This window comes from Olea europaea, unplaced genomic scaffold (assembly GCF_002742605.1).
Source record: "Olea europaea var. sylvestris unplaced genomic scaffold, O_europaea_v1 scaffold119, whole genome shotgun sequence".
In the NCBI taxonomy this organism is placed as follows: domain Eukaryota; kingdom Viridiplantae; phylum Streptophyta; class Magnoliopsida; order Lamiales; family Oleaceae; genus Olea; species Olea europaea.
The window spans coordinates 193778-210491 of record NW_019229312.1 but is presented as its reverse complement, the minus strand read 5'-3'; the positions used below and the strand labels follow the sequence as shown (position 1 = coordinate 210491).

The 16714-nt window shown below is 33.2% G+C and overlaps 1 pseudogene; it reads left to right on the top strand.

Annotated features, from left to right (window-relative positions):
- LOC111373984 overlaps nucleotides 1-16442 on the top strand; it is a 33205-nt pseudogene extending 16763 nt beyond the window's left edge.
- Nucleotides 16443-16714: the final 272 nt, after the last annotated feature.

Sequence of the window (16714 nt, the reverse complement as noted above, 5' to 3'; positions counted from 1 at the left end):
CGGTTGTCATTGCTAAGCATCTGAAAGTCTCTTCTTTCAATGGTAATCAGTCTTCTCTACTGTATATATGCACACAACAGCTTCTTGTACATGTTATCCCTTTACAGCCGAGTCATCACGTTCTTTTACAGGTTTATCACTCTCCACAAAAGCTAATACTTCTTTCTTCATTGACGCTGCATTTGAAATTGTTGCTGACTACAAATCATGGTTAGTATTTTACATGCTTGTTATCCTGATCCATGAAAGAATTAAATAATAACTCTATTATACTATGTAATATAACAGGGCTCAAACTAATGTAGATAAAGTAAACCATATCTTATCTGAAAAGCCCTACCTGAAATTAGCACCCTCAAAGCTCTCTCTACCAAAGGAAGACAAATTCACAGAATTGAAAAGCATTCAACATCTGCAGCACACGGTAACTACCAATTGTTTTTTACCTATAATATAATTATTTCGAACACCACATTTTTTTTTACATTAACATATACCTAATTTTTTACACAACAACGATTCTTTTGGGTTAAAGCAAGGTCATCTATAAAAAAATTTCCTCAATCATTCTGGTACATGAGTTGCAATAATTGCAATAAAGAATCATATGCCAATTTTGGAGATGTTTACCCATGTCGCTACTGTAAATACCCTGATGCAACAGCATGTCCAAGATAATTGCTATTTATTTTCTTACAAACTGTAAAACAAAAAATTAACATCACTTAATTCTGTCTTCATAGATTATTATATATAGCACACACATTTACTTACACCTCTTACCTACTTTTTTTACATTCATTAATCACAAAATTATTACCTCTATAGAGCAATGGTGTACTTTGAGTTACAAGACTCAACTAGATACATCAATGCAACTGTCATTGGAGAGCCAGCTGAACAATTTTTGCTATATATTGCACAGAATTTAATGGAGCATACATTATCGGTACGCACATATACTAAACAAATAGGATTACATTACACAAACATTAACAACTTTATTTTTGCTGATAATTCTATTCAACAGGATGTTGGAACAAACATTTTGGATTTCATACGTACAACAATAGAAAATGACAAGGTTTTCTATATAAAAGTTGTACAAAAGGAACCCAATTCGTTATAGTACAAATTCCAGCTACTTGTGACACAGAAGGTGTATTGTATACTCTCTGGTCAAGACCAGGGTCACATCTAATGTGTATTTTGTATGTTTTTAAATCATCAATATTACTTAATGAACGGAAAAATTTCGAGTATGGATTGATTTTTAAGATATTGATCAACTTTCTTAGGATTCGTCATATGAAAATTAAATGTAATATTCATGTTCATTCTTTACCCTTCAGGATACTTTTGATAGTATCTAAATCAATCAAAGTAAATATACTAATTAATATTCATATTCTACATTAATTAAACTTTTAATAATTATATATCTCTATAAATTTGTAATTTCTAATGTATAGTTTTGACAAAAATTTCATAAACTTCAATCACATGTACCTCTGGTTAATAAACAAGTAACTTTACTAATGTCGTTAGCACCCAATCTAAAGAAATAATACTTCTCATCCCATACTTTTTCTTCCCAATTTCTTACGTATTGTTTTCCATATCCATCACTAAAAGTACAACTCTTCGAGTTATTTTTTAAATTTAAGTCGCCCAAAAAAATGTTACATCATTCATTACAGCATATTTTGTACGCTTACGTTACTTCAAGGATTGATTTTTATAGTAAAAAAATAATAAAATACAATCGTATGTTTTCACTTCCAATAGTGTATTCTGTCATACATAATTAAAAAAAAATACCTTTGTAATTTTTGTGTAAATCTTTATCAAATCTTACACCAAATGAAGTAAAAGCAAAATGATTATTATAACTATGTCCATTGTTTTTAAAAAGCAAAGCATCGCATGTATCTGAAGTAAATAAGTTGTACAATTCATTAGGTACACTATTAATTTGTAATCTAACCTTTCCATCACAACAACAAAAACCTTTACATTCGTTCTCAAATTTTTTCGCATTGCAATAGGTACAAATTGTTGGTTTTTTTAGTATATGAGGCTTTGTAGGAACATTATTTAAACTAAAATCACCAAAGCATTCATCAAATTGTGTGTACATTTTCAAGTATTTACATAGAGCATATTTTATTATGAATCATCAGTATGTATACATACATAAAATATAAGAAATAAAAATAAATAAAATACAACCATCTAACACCACTACTGCACCTTTCTATTTAGTGAAGTACACACAGATCCTTTTCGTACAAATGTTGATCGTCGACTAAATTTTTTGAAGTACCAGTTTCAGTGCTTGATAATGGTTGATGAGCAGATTCTCGAACCGCAATAGAAAAGAGAAGTGCTTCAATTTATTATTATATACTGTTGTGCAGAACAGCAATACACAGCACCTCCCTGTATATATACTCACGTATACTAGTCATTTCACTTCTAGAAACATCTTCAACTTCTTCTCTTCTTCTCTTAAAAAAAAACTGAACCACAACAAAGAAAGAAGCCTTTCTACAATCTGCTCTAGGTACAATTTCTTTTACTTTTGCTGATGCACCTTTAATATTTTACTACTACAATTCATATTCTTCATTAAATGATATCTTCTTCTCCATTGTTTTGTGCACTATCTGTTTCCACGTTAATTACATCATGTTATCTAGAATAGATTTTTAGATTTTCTTTTTCAGATTTATTATGTATATATGTTTATGTTTCAGTAAATATGGACAACAATTTCCAACTTATTCGAGATATTTTTGTTGGAGCCTCGGGGTGGACTGCAAAAGTTGTTGCTGCGGAAAAAAGTTCACCAAAATTTTTTTGAACGGGCTCAGGAAAATACCAAAAGATCGTGCTTATGGACTCAGAGGTAAGTGCTTCAGCTTAACATAAGTATTTCTTTATAGTTTTAACTCTTCTAATAATGAAAATATATAGAAATATAAATGTACATCTACATCTGTATAAAACATATCCTAAAGTATTATTTTCGAAATTTTGTACTTCCAAAACACATAATTTAATTCCATACTTAACAGCCAAAATATTACATAGCACTCTAATTTCATTTTTTACTTTCTAACATAGGGAGCAACGGTTCAGGCAACCTTATATGATCACCATATAAATGCTTACAGAGACGAGCTGATATTGGGCAAGACTTACTTAGTATCAAATGCATTGGTGAAAATTGCAAAATCTGAGTACTCTTCCAGATTAAATGAAGTGGATTGGACAATTTCAGGAAAGACTAGAGTACAAGAAATCAAGGAAGATCATGGGTCCCTTCTAATATCTACATACAATTTCACCGACTTCCAAGAACTTGAAAAATACATGGATTCCAACGCAGATATAAGTGATTTATTGACTTTTTCAAACTTTTCTATCCATATTCCTTACAAGATTTCTTTTCTCTATTATTACATTTCATCCTACTTATTGAAATTACTAAAAACTGTACAGGCATCATTGGAATTGTGATTGATATGCGACCAAAAAGACTTCTTCAAACACGCTTTGGAACTGAGACTATTGTACAAGATTTAGTTCTTATTAACAAAAAGTAAACCGCACTTCTTCTACCCTTATTTTATACTTATTACTATTTTTTTCCTTCTTGTAATATTTTGTTATTTATTCCATTCATAATTTCATATATATCATATACTCTAGGTTTCAAATAGTTCTTCTCACAATGTGGGAAAACTTTGTTGTAAATGAATGCAACTACATCTTAGAAAATTTAATAAAACAGCCGGTTGTCATTGCTAAGCATCTGAAAGTCTCTTCTTTCAATGGTAATCAGTCTTCTCTACTGTATATATGCACACAACAGCTTCTTGTACATGTTATCCCTTTACAGCCGAGTCATCACGTTCTTTTACAGGTTTATCACTCTCCACAAAAGCTAATACTTCTTTCTCCTTTGACGCTGCATTTGAAATTGTTGCTGACTACAAATCATGGTTAGTATTTTACATGCTTGTTATCCTGATCCATGAAAGAATTAAATAATAACTCTATTATACTATGTAATATAACAGGGCTCAAACTAATGTAGATAAAGTAAACCATATCTTATCTGAAAAGCCCTACCTGAAATTAGCACCCTCAAAGCTCTCTCTACCAAAGGAAGACAAATTCACAGAATTGAAAAGCATTCAACATCTGCAGCACACGGTAACTACCAATTGTTTTTTACCTATAATATAATTATTTCGAACACCACATTTTTTTTTACATTGACATAGACCTAATTTTTACACAGCAACGATTCTTTTGGGTTAAAGCAAGGTCATCTATAAAAAAATTTCCTCAATCATTCTGGTACATGAGTTGCAATAATTGCAATAAAGAATCATATGCCAATTTTGGAGATGTTTACCCATGTCGCTACTGTAAATACCCTGATGCAACAGCATGTCCAAGATAATTGCTATTTATTTTCTTACAAACTGTAAAACAAAAAATTAACATCACTTAATTCTGTCTTCATAGATTATTATATATAGCACACACATTTACTTACACCTCTTACCTACTTTTTTTACATTCATTAATCACAAAATTATTACCTCTATAGAGCAATGGTGTACTTTGAGTTACAAGACTCAACTGGATACATCAATGCAACTGCCATTGGAGAGCCAGCTAAACAATTTTTGCTATGTACTGCACAGAATTTAATGGAGCATACATTATCGGTACGCACATATACTAAACAAATAGGATTACATTACACAAACATTAACAACTTTATTTTTGCTGATAATTCTATTCAACAGGATGTTGGAACAAACATTTTGGATTTCATACGTACAACAATAGAAAATGACAAGGTTTTCTATATAAAAGTTGTACAAAAGGAACCCAATTCGTTATAGTACAAATTCCAGCTACTTGTGACACAGAAGGTGTATTGTATACTCTCTGGTCAAGACCAGGGTCACATCTAATGTGTATTTTGTATATTTTTAAATCATCAATATTACTTAATGAACGGAAAAATTTCGAGTATGGATTGATTTTTAAGATATTGATCAACTTTCTTAGGATTGACTCAAAAAATTTGTCTGATTTTTGTAATCTATGTTGTATCTCGTTATCAGTATCATAAAAGTACAATTGCAGATATGATGGAGAGCCATCACTTGGTAAAAGTTCGTTTATATAATGATAGACCTGTCCTTGAACTCGAAATGTAAAAATACCTTTGTAATTTTTGTGTAAATCTTTATCAAATCTTACACCAAATGAAGTAAAAGCAAAATGATTATTATAACTATGTCCATTGTTTTTAAAAAGCAAAGCATCGCATGTATCTGAAGTAAATAAGTTGTACAATTCATTAGGTACACTATTAATTTGTAATCTAACCTTTCCATCACAACAACAAAAACCTTTACATTCGTTCTCAAATTTTTTCGCATTGCAATAGGTACCAAATTGTTGGTTTTTTTAGTATATGAGGCTTTGTAGGAACATTATTTAAACTAAAATCACCAAAGCATTCATCAAATTGTAACATACCAACTTGACTGTGAAGTACACACAGATCCTTTTCGTACAAATGTTGATCGTCGACTAAATTTTTTGAAGTACCAGTTTCAGTGCTTGATAATGGTTGATGAGCAGATTCTCGAACCGCAATAGAAAAGAGAAGTTTTAAATTTTCATACAATAAATTAAAATTTAAAAGAAAAATAAATAAAGTAGATTCACAATGGAGAACGATTTAAAAACAATATTTCTAAACTAACTGCAAAAACAACTATGCTCACCAATTTCTCCAGAACCACTACTTTTATAACTCAAATTTACTTCTGCTTCGACAAGAAATTCAGGCCTAGTTTGGCGAAATGTGTCTACACATTGTATTTTCTTACGTTCAGCATACAACTCCCTACGCTTTCTATTTCTCACTTCCATGCGTGCTTTAAAACTATCATCTTCAGTCATCTATTATAAATTAGAGAAGAAACAAAATAAAGTTTACAAATGTGTCATTATTTGTATTGTTATCCGAACGTTAACAGAAATATAAGAATAGGAAATTCACCATACCGCTAATGAAAAGAACACACGAAACAAATATTTATATTTCAAGAGTAATACGATGAGTAATAAGAAGGAAGAATGGTGTTTAGTTTCAGGAAAAGCAGTATTTAGTTTAATCAGAAACGATGTTTAGTTTTGTAAAATATACATTATCTTTCAAAAATAAAATGAAAATACTAAAATGTTTGATCCAATGAAAAGGTAACAGAAGTAAACAGAAAATCACTGTAGTATTTAAGGAAAAATCGAACAACTTATAAACTAATAATACTATATAATGGTAAAAATGAGAATAATCAACCTCTAATTTCATTTTTTACTTTCTAACATAGGGAGCAACGGTTCAGGCAACCTTATATGATCACCATATAAATGCTTACAGAGACGAGCTGATATTGGGCAAGACTTACTTAGTATCAAATGCATTGGTGTTAGAGGACATAAATGCACATTAATGTGCCTGTAAATAAGTAAATATATTTCAAAGATATTAAAATTAAAGAGTGTAAAATGTAGAGCAATAAAAATAAAGAAAAAAGTAAAAATTGATCAATATGAAGTGGATTGGACAATTTCAGGAAAGACTAGAGTACAAGAAATCAAGGAAGATCATGGGTCCCTTCTAATATTTACATACAATTTCACCGACTTCCAAGAACTTGAAAAATACATGGATTCCAATGCAGATATAAGTGATTTATTGACTTTTTCAAACTTTTCTATCCATATTCCTTACAAGATTTCTTTTCTCTATTATTACATTTCAGTCTTACGACCAACTTCATAATAGTCATCACAAAATAAGTATACATAAAACTTTGTTGGGTAAAACTCTTAATCAATACGAAGCTTACCGACATATCCAATTGTACTTCGAATCGTTCAAACACGTCAAACAGCTCTCTCAGACTTCAAAGCTCATATACAAAACTTCAGATCATCTCTTTCCTATTAACACAGTACGAGAAAGACTAATTAAAAAATACGTTTTGTACATTTCAAAAATTGTTCAGTATAAAAAAATAACATTTACCAAAAAGACTTCTTCAAACACGCTTTGGAACTGAGACTATTGTACAAGATTTAGTTCTTATTAACAAAAAGTAAACCGCACTTCTTCTATCCTTATTTTATACTTATTATTATTATTTTCCTTCTTGTAATATTTTGCTATTTATTCCATTCATAATTTCATATATATCATATACTCTAGGTTTCAAATAGTTCTTCTCACAATGTGGGAAAACTTTGTTGTTAGTCGATAGATGCTTTTCACAACCTATCAACTTCAGCAGTGTCCTCAAATATAAAAACAAAGAGTCAGTGCGTTGTTTCCCTTTGTATTAAATGTAAAGAAAAATAGTCGTTCAATACTCTAGAAGACATAAATGTAGATTAATGGAAAGTTACGCATCAACATTTTCGTTTTCGAAATCACACATTAAACAGTATGAGAGTACCTCTGATAAGACACATCATCAATTTTAATGGTACATTTTTCAAAAAAACTCAATTGTAAAATAATCTCTTTAACAAAGAAAAACAAAATTACTACATCAAACACATGAATCGTGCCGGTTGTCATTGCTAAGCATCTGAAAGTCTCTTCTTTCAATGGTAATCAGTCTTCTCTACTGTATATATGCACACAACAGCTTCTTGTACATGTTATCCCTTTACAACCGAGTCATCACGTTCTTTTACAGGTTTATCACTCTCCACAAAAGCTAATACTTCTTTTTTCATTGAAACAAAATTACTACATCAAACACATGAATCGTTGGCTGAAATTTCTGTTCACAAAAAACAAGACCCATATTCATATTTGTAAAATCGAAAAAACAAAAAATAAGAAAGAAGCTTTACAGTTCGAAGAAAATAGTCCAACTCACCTATCGCAGTCTGTCGCAAAAATCTCAGGTGGATGACTTTGAGGTCGTGGTTATGTACATCAAACACATGAGCACTAACCGTTGGGGAGAATTTCTGTTCACAAAACAAATACGCATATTCATATTTGTAAACCCACAAAAAGAAAAAAAAATTAAATAAATAAAGAAAGAAAGAAGCTTTACAGTTCAAAGAAAATAGTCCAACTCACCTATCGTAGTCCGTCGCTAAAATATCCGGTGGATGACTTTGAGGTCGTGGTTATATACATCAAACAAATGAACACTGACCGATGGATCTACTCTTGTTTCAAGGTCGACGGCATGTAGGAGGAAAAGCGAACACGAAAACACGGGCTCACTCCTATTACTCACTCTTATATATGGAAATTTCAAGCTTCAAAAGACAAATCCGGAGATGAACAATTCTTCAACGTTTTGAACAAATGATCGAGGAGGAAATGAGGCAAAAATTCGAAGAGGAGAGATGGGGAGCGGAAGAAAAAAATAAACCTAGGGTAGAAATGCTTTAGGGTTTGCACCTCCTCCCAAATTTATACAATTCCAAAACAGCAGCGTTTCGAACTTATTAAGTACCAAACGACGTCGTTTTTACAACTTCACAAAACGGCGTCGTCTTGGACGAAATGTGAACAGTGCCGGACGGATTCACTCTTATAAGTTTGTAGGGATATAATCATGCATCAACCATGTGAATAAATATATAAATAATAGTATGGATGTTTATGGACTTTGTCTATCTAGTTTTCCCGAGCTAAAGGGAAGACTAGTTGGTCAATTTCTAAGGAGTACAACATTGGATCAACATTAATGCACCATTTCCATGGTTTCCACTTCTTCTTGTGCCTTTAATTAGTCAAACTGCAACATGTATCCTATACCAGTTGGCACGCAGGCCTAAAAGAAATCAGACTCGTAGGCCTATAATAATAACAATAACAACGGACTCGTAGGTCCAATATAATAAACAGCTCACAGGCCCATAACAACAATAATAGTAAAGGACTCGCAGGTCAAAAACATTGTATTCCTTCGCGAAGACAAAAGGAATGATTCCTTGTGGAAGTACTGCCTGAAAATATGAAGCATGAATCCATCAGTTGAGCACGAGAAGACAAAAGTCATTGGAGATAATTGTGTTGTATGAAATTTTGCATTCTTGAGATTATCTGCACAATTGCAATGTGCAAAACATCGCCTTGAAGTCCAATGGCAACTGAGGCAGCAGCCATAACCGCGGGTCCAGTAAGAAATCGCACGGCCATGGAGAAGGCAGTAACTGATTTCCCGCAAGCAATCATCCTTGGCTGCAATGCCATAAACCATCCTGCAATCTGACAGTGAAAGGAGTGATGAAGTAAACTCGAAAAGAAGTAAAAGTTACTTTCAAACCTCTCTTTCGCCTAAAGTCACTTTTTTATTAGAAATAAACCGGCTCTAATTTGAACATGTTCTTTGAAGCAATAATCCTAAGTAGAGGGACATCAGTTTTGATCATACCAAGACCGAACATTGCCATTCCAAGACCAGCATCATACAAAATAGCTATTATCGCAGGCATCTCAACGTGCCAGCTGCAATAATTGTAACAATTGATCAAAACGTATGTCAAGGGGCTACATACGAGAATTTTTTTTAACAAAATACGATAATATTTACTTGAACGAGACCAAAGACCACGTGAGGCCAATGAGACTGGAATATGTGTTCGGATTCCTACTCAGTTTTCGCAACACCATAATCAATATGAGCCGAGTCATCACACTAGTCGGAGGCATAGCTATTCTCTTCGTCTCACCACTAGGCTTAGGACGAAGCTTGGAGGTGGAACTCGATAGTACAGGCCCTTCCCTGTCCGTCCCATTTAGTCCCCGTTTGTTCCCGAAACTGAACTCATCTCGGCCAAAATCATAATAATCTAAAGCCATCGAATAATCAGTAATTAAAATAAGATCAAAATAGTGATGAATTAAGTAAGCTCCATTCTCAAGTAGAAGAAAAACAATCCAGACTGTCAGGGAGGCTGCTGTGATAATAATAAACCAATCAACAGAATGTCAACACTAGAGGGAAAGTCCATAGGAAAAAGACATAACAAACAAATCTCTCTTCAACCACAAACTAATAAAAGAAATCCCAATCCGAGGATAAGTCTTAATAAAAGACAAATAAAGTTACATATATAAAAGTGGACAAATCCAAGAACATGTTAGGCTTATAGTCAACCATTCATATTCACAAAACAAGAATAGAATTTAACAATTATTGGATCAAGAAGTATTAATAGTTTAGTCTACAGGTGTTTTGACAAAAAAAATATAATAATAATAATAATAATAATAGAATAGTAAAGTCCAAATGAGGAAAAATCACCTTTGGAATAGAGATCATAGTAGTTACAGCTTAAGACTCTTGGGGTAGGGTTTCTTGATGATTGCAAAGAGTGTATCTCTGCATTTGTTAAATTTCTAGGGGTCATAGAAACACTAAAATTAAGCTAACACATAAGATGTGTGAAGACAAAAGAGTTGTCAGCTTACTGATCTGAGAGTTGTATGGAAATACAATTGATAACAATATTTACCCAAATGTTTAAGATTTGTTCAGTACACTCAAGATCTTGATACAACGAATGGGATCTCAACCCATTGGGAAATTCCAATAATTTATATATGAGGGTCATGAATTTATTTTAAACAGTGGGAGCACCTTTAATTAAAGTTCATATTGAATTTGTGCAAATGCATTATAATATATATTGATTATATATTTTTCGTTATTTACAATTTTTGAATCATAAGTAATCATATGAATTTGAGAGGCATACTGGATGCCAACAAATTGACCGGATCAAATTTTCTCGATTGGCACCGCAATTTGAAAATCGTTCTCAAGCATGAGAAAATTGAGTATGTCCTTGAGCAGTCCTTTCTAGAGGTGCCTACTGAAAATTCCACTCAGGAAGATGTGGCTGCTTACAACAAACACAGTGATGACGGTAACGCTGCAACATATGTGATGCTTACAGCTATGTCACGTGAGTTGCAGAAGTAACATGAGGGTATGGATGCTTACACTATGATTTTTCATCTCAAGGAGTCGTATGATGAACAATCTCGTGCGGAGACGTATGAGACCTCTAAACAACTATATCGATGCAAAATGGTAGAGGGATCTTTAGTCAGTGCTCATGTGCTGAAGATATTTGGTTTCATTGAGAAACTGGGTTCATTGGATTTTATCATGGATCATGAACTAAGTATTGACTTGGTTCTGTAATCTCTGCCAGATAGTTATTCACAGTTCATTATGAACTTCAATACGAATAAGATGGAATGGACACTCCCTGAGTTGCTTAATATGCTTAAAACTATGGAGCCCAATGTCAAAGCTAGCACTGGGCATGTCTTAGCCATTCATTTCTCCAAGGGCACTAAGAAGAAAATCAAAGGAAGTTTTAAGAAAACATCCAAAAAGGTTAAGGGTAATAACAAAGCAACCAAGGACAATACCAAATTTGATGACCCATGCTATCACTGTGGAGTGAAAGGTCATTGGAAGAGGAACTGCAAGACTTACCTTGCTAGCTTGAAGGAAAAGAAGTCTTCTGAAACTTCTACTTCAGGTATTTTTGTTATCGAGGTTAATATGTCTACTTCATTAGCTTCTTGGATATTAGATACCGGATATGGATCTCATATTTGTATAAATATGCAGGGACTAAAGAAAAGTAGACTGTTGCAGAAAAGAGAAGTTGACCTGCGCGTGGGGAATGAAGCAAGAGTTACTGCATTAGCTGTAGGGACATACTTCTTACCATTGTCTTCGAGCTTAGTATTAGAATTAGAAAATTGTTATTTTATTCCCGCCATTACTAAAAACATTATTTTTATTTCCTTTTTGGACATGAATGATTTTTCAATTAATGTTAAGAACAATCGTTGTTCGTTTTATAAAGATAAATTCTTTTATGGTTGTGGTGTATTGCAAAATGAAATTTATATTCTTGATACTGAGTCATCTATTATGAGTATAGAAAGTAAAAGGCATAAAAGTGATAATCTAAATAATACATACCTTTGGCATTGCAGACCGGGTCATATTAAAGACAAATGGGTTTCTAAGTTACATAAAGATGGATACTTGGAGTCAACTGATTTTGAATCATTTGACAAATGCGAGTCATGCCTGTTAGGCAAAATGACCAAGTTTTCTTTTACTGGAAAAGGAGAAAGAGCCACAGAATTGCTAGACTAATACATACCGATGTATGTGGACCCATGTCAATCACCGTCAGAGGCGATTTCTCTTACTTCATCACATTTACTAATGATCATTCTAGATATGGTTACGTGTATCTGATGAAATTCAAGCATGAAGAACTTAAAAAGTTCGAGGAATTCAAACTTGAAATAGAGAAACAGACCGGCAAAAATATTCTCACGTTGAGATCAGATTGAGGTTGAGAGTATTTAAAGGATAATTTTTAGATTATCTAAAAGAGAATGGGATTCTCTCGTAGTGGATTCCACCATATACACCGCAACATAATGGTGTATCTGAAAGGAGGAATCGCACATTGTTAAACATCGTGCGATCAATGATGAGCCATGTAAACATCCCAAAATTATTTTGGAGTCATGCACTAATTGCTTGCGTGCTACACACTTAATCGTGTCCCATCTAAATCGGTCGACAAAACTCCATACGAGCTATGGAGAGGAAAAAGACCAAACTTATCTCACATGAAAGTTTGTGCTGTGACGCTTTTGTAAAGCGAAATGAATCAGATAAGTTTGAGGCTAAATCTGATAAATGCATATTTGTAGAATATCCAAAAGAGACAATTGATATCAGTTTTATAATCCTGTTGAGAAGAAGTCGTTCATCTCAAGACATGTCATATTCCTAGAGAAAAAGTTTATTCTAGGAGAGGGTAGTGGGAGCAAAATAAAACTTGAAGAAGTTCAAGAATCCACAGATACTGTTGACCAATTAGATGAACCTAAGTCTGATCCCACACCTGTTGACGGACAGACTCTTGATCAGGATGTAGAGAACCTTGAGGATACTACAGCTCAGCGTAGATCAAGTAGGATCATTCGACATCTCAGAAGGTATGAATTCACGATTACTAATCAAGTATTAGTAGTTGAGGATGATGAACCTACAAATTACACAGAAGTGAAGTCAAGTGTTGACTCGAAGAGATGGCAAGAAGCCATGGAATCCAAAATGAACTCATTGTATGAGAACAAGGTTTGAACCTTGGTCGACCTTCCAAGTGGGATAAAATCGATAGGTTGTAAATGAGTTTACAAGAAAAAGGTAGATTTGGATGGAAACATTCATACATACAAAATAAGGCTAGTAGAGAAAGGTTACACACAAAGACAAGGTGTTGACTTTGATGAAACTTTTTCACTTGTAGCCATGCTAAAGTCCATTCGAATTTTGCCTGCAATAACTGCATACTATGATTATGAGATATGGAAAATGGATGTCAAAACTGCTTTCCTTAATAGAAACTTACAAGAAGAGGTGTACATGACACAGTCTGAAGGTTTTGAATCCAAAGGAGCCAACAAAGTATGTAAGCTAAATCGATCCGTGTATGGATTAAAGCAAGCCTCAAGGAGCTGGAATCTTCGTTTTGATGAGACAATCAAAATATTTGATTTTATCAAAAATGAAGATGAACCATGTGTTTACAAGAAGACAAGTGGGAGCATGGTCGTATTCCTAATATTATATGTTGATGACAATTATTAATGGGAAACGACATCTCAATGCTTCAATAAGTAAAATTATGGTTGTCAAATAATTTCTCCATAAAAAATATGGGAAAAGCAGCGTATATCTTGGGAATCAAGATCTATAGAGATAGATCTAAAAGATTACTAGGCTTATCTCAATCTTCGTACATAGATAAAATCTTGAGAAAATTTAACATGGAAGAGTCTAAGAGAAGTTTATGTCCCATGAAAGATATGTGTCCTAAAACACATGATGAAAGGAATCGCTTGGATTAAGATTCCTTGTGCTTCGGCGATAGGATCTATCACGTATGCGATGCTATGTACGAAACCAAATATTTCATATGCTCTAAGTGTTACAAGCAAGTTTTAAGTAAACCCTGGTGAGAAACACTGGATAGCGGTTAAAAATATTCTTAAGCACTTGAGAAGGACTAAAGATGCGTTCTTAATCTATGGAGGAAATGAACTAAAGATTCATGGGTATACTGATGCCATCTTTCAATCTGACAAAGATGATAGTAAGTCTCAATCGGGATATATGTTTACTCTCAACAATGGAGCGGTTAGTTGGAAAGTTCCAAACAGGAGACAATCGCTGATTCAACAACAGAAGCCGAGTATATTGCTACTTCTGAAGCAGCGAAGGAAGCTGTTTGGATCAAGAAGTTCATTAATGAACTGGGAGTCATTCCTAGCATTGTTGATCCCATACCTTTGTATTGTGATAACAATGGAGTCATCGCACAAGCGAAGGAACCGAGGTCTCATCAATGATCCAAACATGTGCTAAGGCGATATCATCTCATCGGGGAGATTATACAAAGAAATGACGTAACGATAGAGCGAATTCCCACAGATGACAATATTGCAAATCTATTGACAAAGCCGTTGTTACAACATAAATATAATTGTCATGTGAACGCTTATGGTATTAGATACATGAATGATTGGATCTAGTGCAAGTGGGAGTTAGTAAGTGTTATGCCCTAAATTCAATCGATTTAGGTTGTAAACACTTTTAATATGCTTAATGTATCTAATTTTGGCAAGATCTATTATTTATTTAAATTAATTTTCTGATAAATAATGTTAAATAATAGAGTCTGAATATTCAAATTTAAGTGATTTGTTAATTACAAGGAGTTGTGATTGTGAGATACAAATTACGTATTATTGGATCTTGAATAATCCGTGGTCGTAAGTAATAACAAGATATGAATATTGATAGACCATCACGTGTGGCATTTCTTACTTGTAAAGTAAGTAGTTGATCTCACAAGCTAAAGTGTGGTGACACTTAAATGAATACGCGAATATTTTGTTATAGGAACAAAACAATGGAGACCCATTAAGAGATTCCACATGGATAACTATCTGAGTGTCGGTGGTTAATCTCGAATGTTCGATAGTGGAATTGGTCCTTTAACTTGAGGTCATCATAAGGTCTTGCATGAGGACAGTCATGCTTTGACGGTGTTGGATGTTGTTCTACCAAGGGCCACCAATACGGTATCGTTCGGGTATGTCAAGAACCATATTAAGGTTGTGAATGACCAATAGAGGATTCGTCACTCTTAGATAGTAAGAGATTGTGATCTGCATTTTATTCAATTAGGTCAATAATGAAATCCCTAGTCAAGGTATACACATAAGTCGAAAATGAGTTTTCGACTCATACTGACTTAATAGTAGAATAAAAGAAATGATCGATAATCGAGATTGACACACTTTCATATCTCGTAATTGATCTGATCATATTGACGAAGGGATTATAGTTTCATGGTAAATGAACATGTTTGATTTTGTCATACCACGTGACATTTTCCGTCACATGTGTTGCTCTAATACATTGCTAAATGTCAATCTCGGACGGCGAGTGTGAATTTGTGATAAATTAAAATGGTGTTTTAATTTATCAGTTTTGATTAGATCAAAATAATATTTCACGTCGTTAAGTATCATGGTCGGGAGCCTGATAGGTCGTACAAAAAAGAGAATTGAAAGATTGCAATTTGCCGATTAATTAATTTAACAATCGTTGGATAAATTAATTAATTGGATTGATCATTTATAGCCCTGAATTAATTAATTGGATTAATTAATTCACGAACCTGATTTAATTAAATGGATTAATTAAATATTGGATCGGACCGGACCAAGCCGAGTCTGTTTGGGCTTATATAAATACATGGTTAGGGTTTTAGATCCATATAGTTTTCATAATTCTTGCAAGCACAATAGGAGAAACCCTAGCAGTTGCAGTCTATTTTCTGTGTGAAATTCATTGGAGACTGGACAATTGGACAATTGTGGGAGGCAGATTCAAGTTGCTGGAACAAAAATAACGCAAAGGAGTTTGCAAATTCAAGAAAAGGTATAATTTTCATCACATTTCTTATCTAAATATAAAGATGAATCCTGGTGAGAATTGAAATTGTTTTTTTATTTTCGCTGTGCATGTTTAAGTAAATTCCCAACATGGTTAGCCCTAATGACATTGTTTTTACGTCTGAGAGAGAAAAAGAAATTAAAATCTGGTTTGTTCTACATTGGAAATGCGAATTCGTCTTTTTATGTTTCTACTTTCATATTTTCTTCTTGTAGGGTGACATTTGGGATGTTAATAACTCTACCAATCACTTTGGTCTACTACGTATTGTTGTGGCTTTGAAGTTGAAGAAGCAATAAATCTGCTGCAGATCAATGAAAGAACTAACCAGTTTGTCATGACATTTTTTGGGCTTCTATAGTAGAAAATGTTGCAGCAAAGAGAAGGGACTGTTTGAACTTTGACGAAACTTCTGAAACAAGGCTGCTGATAAATAGAAGAATGAAGAATTATTATGGGAGAATTCTCTATTGTCTTTTTGCCATTTTTTCTTCAACTCTTGTGCCCTCTATTACTTATAATTTTGTTGCTTTTCATGAAGTGAAGTTTCTTTT